Source organism: Otolemur garnettii, unplaced genomic scaffold, assembly GCF_000181295.1.
Source record: "Otolemur garnettii isolate 467f Iridium unplaced genomic scaffold, OtoGar3 scaffold00138, whole genome shotgun sequence".
NCBI lineage: Eukaryota > Metazoa > Chordata > Mammalia > Primates > Galagidae > Otolemur > Otolemur garnettii.
This window is the reverse complement of record NW_003852533.1, coordinates 5,105,303-5,109,553: the sequence shown is the minus strand read 5'-3', so window position 1 is coordinate 5,109,553 and position 4,251 is coordinate 5,105,303.

The following is a 4,251-nucleotide window of genomic DNA, read 5'->3' as shown; positions in this document are numbered from 1 at the left end:
TCTAAAAAGTAGCCACGACACTATTATTATACCTCAAATTAACAATAACTTGACTAAACACTTGGTCTTCGAATTTCTCTAATTGTTTCCTAAGAGATTATTTGTTTATAATTGTTTTGTTCAAATCAGGAGCCAAAATGCATTCACTACAAATTGACATGTCCCTGAAGTCGCCTTAGTGTATATGTATGTTTTCCTGCTTTCTTTTTCTTGTAATTTGTTGAATACACATTTCGGGTTTTCTGATTGCTTTCCTGTGATATCCACTGTCTCTTGTATTTACTATAAAATTGGTACTTAGATTTAGAGGACTCCTTTTTTTTTTTTTTTTAGCACTGCCAGGGCTGGAGTGTGGGACTATGGTGGAGCAGCCTGGGCTCCTCCTGCCTCCACTGCCCTTATTAGCAGTGAATTTTTTATAGGAATATTTAATAGTGTGTGTTGAGCGTTTTCTTTTGTATTATAAGAAAAGGCCCAGAGTATATGATTGTTTCCCTATTTGTAATGTTAAATTTGATCAGTGTGTTCTGATACTGTTAACTTGGTCCATTCTTTATAAAATTCCCCATTACTTTTTGCCCAATGGTTTAGAAGACATTGATAATCACTGCCCAGATTCTTTGTTATCAGAGATTGCAAATGGTAATTAAATACTATTATCCCTTCTCCATTGATTAGCTAGAATTCATTAAGGATACAAACCCAAAAACAAACAAAAAAATTTTCCTTTGTCAACTATTTGGTTACTCTGAGAGATGGTTCCTATGGTAGAAGCCTGAGCGCTCGACGCTGTCCCCCCACCCCTTCTGTTATCATGTTGTTGTCACTCCTTTGTTACCAGTTTCCAAAAATGATTAATGAATATTTTTAAGCAACATTGTAAGCACACATATTTTTAAACATATTTAACACGTTTCATCATGCTGAATGTTAATATTTCTGTACAGATAATGTTCTATACATTGTAGGTATGATATACAAATAGGTAAAGGCAAGGGATATATGTTAATCAAACTTGGGAAATAATATAAAAAGAAAAGTTCACAGAAATTTGATCAAGCTACAAAAGTGATCAAGAACAACAACAAAAACCCTAAAAAAAAAAAAACTGAAGCAGCAGAAAGGATTTTCCAGAGCTGCCCAGGAAGAAAGGGGCCCGGTTCAGAGGTGGGCAGATGAGGAGCGTGTGGGAAGTGGAGTGGGGGGGCTGCAGGAGCAGCGCTCAGGAACAGAGCCAGCCCAGAGGACTTGAGCCAGGCTCAGAGGGAGGGATGGGAGCAATACCCTCAGCAGGAACCTTGAAGGTCAGGACCAGAGACAGGAGTTAAACTACAACAATGTGATGTGAGTAAAGCCACTCTGCGTCTGTACACTGACCATTGCCCTGGTGTGTGTGTGCAAAGATGCACTCACCTCTGCCACTGTGCAGGCCCCATGTTATTAATGAAGCTGCCAGCACACACCGGAGCAGGAAGGAGAGGGAGGCCTTGGGCTCCAGACCGCACTCTTGGAGAAGAATCTTAATTATAGCAGCAACAAGAGGAAAGAGAAGCACGAAAGACACTGGGGAAATTTCCTTGGAGATTAGCTAGGATCTGTACTGCCGTGCAGAATAATGTAGCTGGTGTAAATATTTTAATATTCCATCTTAGGCTAATAAAACAATGTATATTACTTAACAATGATTGTGAAGATTTTTATCATTAATGTTAAGGGAAGATATAATAAAATCATCAGAGATGATAGAGTAGGAAAGGATCTTAAAGGTCATATAGTTGTAGTCCTAAATGAAAATGTTTAAACAAAATTCTCATTCCTTTAAAAAAATAGTTGACATTTAAAAGAACAGATTTCAACAGAGTGCCAAGCTCTTTTGCCCCCTGGGCACAGAAGGAATAATAGCTTTGTGAAAGAGTTTTAGTAATAAAAATTAGCAAGAAAAATAAACATAACCCACAACCATTATAAATTTTCCTTACAAGGGGCATTCTCATATTTTATGAAATTGGAGATTGCTTACCCTATTTCCTTTTTTAGAATTGGTAGCTTCAAGGCAATCTACGAAAGATTAACACTGAGACCAGGATTTAGCCTAAATACAAAAGTATTTTTTTAAACTGAGATAGAAACTCAAACGTGTGAATTTAGGCAAAGTTACGTTTCCTTGGTATTTTTCTTCTTATTAACTTCATTTATCCTTAAATAGAAGAGAAAAATCTGATTTTTAAAAACTGCTCCTTTTGGGTCTTCTATTACACTCCCTTCCTTTTATCAGAAATACAACATGAAGACCACTGAAAAACAGAAAGGTTATTAGACATAGTCTATTCCCACTTTGAATGCCGTGGCCAGTGTGACATGCTTCGTGATGGGATGGCTGGCAGCCTTCATTTAAGCCTGTCTTTCCCACTATTCAGCTGCTAAAGAACACGTACTTTTTTCAAAATTGCCTCAGAAAGATCACATTTAATGGTTTAAAACATCGCTTTCTTTTGTATTAATCTGGATGGAGTTGAAACATATTCTTCTTAGTAAAGTATTACAAGAATGGAGAAGGAAGTATCCAATGTACTCAATTGTGATATGAAGCCAGTAGACAATGTAATACCAACACAAGAGAAAAATTCAAGTCAATTCAAGGTGGAAGGAGTGGGAAGGAGAAGGAAGAGAGTGGGGAAAGAGGAGGAGGGAAGGGGGTGGGTGTGCTCTCACTTAACGGGTACAAAGTTAGGATGTACGGCACACCTCTTGGGGGTGGGTCCACAATTATAAGAGGGACCCTACTTAACAAATGCAAACATTGTAACCTGATTTTTTGTACCCTCAAGAAAAATGAAAAAAGAAAAACCATAGCTTTATTTTTTAAAGTACTTTCACTTTCTTAACAAGTCTAAGTGTCATGGGGAATATTGAGTTATTTTAGGACAAGTTCACACACGACTTAGAGCTCTCTCTTTCCTTACAGGCCTCCTTGACCTGTAATCTAGTGTTCTTTAAAGAAGAGCTAGATAAACACCAATGACTACATACAGACATCTGAAAATAAACGTTAAACATTATTCACAACAATGTATACAAGACAACTATTTAAAGGAGTATTTTCTAGGGGAATACCACCTCCTTAAATTGTGTGTGTGTGTTCATCTCCAGATGATACCAGGATAACCATGAAAGGACCATTATTGAAGTATTATTTTGAGAATATAAATGAAGAGTTCCATAAAGAGACTTTTTACCAAATTTGGTTTTAAGATCCTCTTCTCCCCTACAATAATTTTAAAACAGAATTAGATATAATAAACTGTATAGATACTTTTGGGCCTAAATGTCCTTGTGTTGTATGTCAGAAGACTAAGCCACAAATATAAGATGTTATTCAAATAGCAGTAAGACAAGAATTCTGAATGCATCATTGTTCTTATTTTAACAGAAATAATATTTTATTTCATGGGAATGGTTCACATAAAGCCAATAATTTTGAGGTCATATCACATCTAAATACCTGGGAGACTGAAAAAGTTTTGAAACAGACTGTGTTACGGTCCATTATTTCACTTCCAAGAAACACAGTCAACAGCGTCCTTTCTGATGCACCTGTATGAGTTTCAACCTGCTCAGCTTATTGGTGTTGCTGGGAGGGCCTCATTTGTTCCCATCACATGAATTTTACAGTTCATAATTCTTGTGTGTCTCAAAACTTTCATAATGACCCATGTAACGTGACATTTACTTTTGAAATATCTTAAATAAGATATGACTTCAAAAATGGTTGTATAAATTTTAGCAGCCAGGCTTGAAAGAGTGTCTTGTTGCCACACTTCTGAAAGTCTGAGTTACTCTGTAGCCATCACCCATCACCCACTGCCCTGTCCTGCCCAAACAAAAGGAGTCAGCATTCAGTAGAATCCTTCACTTTTGGGGAAAATTGTTACATTCTTTGCCAAAGTAAAAGGATATGGAAAAATGGATCTGATTTAGGTAAGAATTACTGATTGTTTCTGATCATCCTCCCCTCTTTACTTTTGTGGAGTGAAGCAAACTGTGTAGACATAGTAGGGGGTGTGCCTGTGTGTGCATGTGTGCCCACATGTGTGTTTGTGTGTGTTTGCCTACATGCACGTGTGTCTGTGTGTGTGCCCATATGTGCCTGTGTGTGTGCCTATGTATACATGTTTGCCCCTCTGTGTGCATGTGTGTCTGTGTGTGCGTGTCTATGTGTATGCATGTGTGTCTGTGTGTGTGCCCATGTGT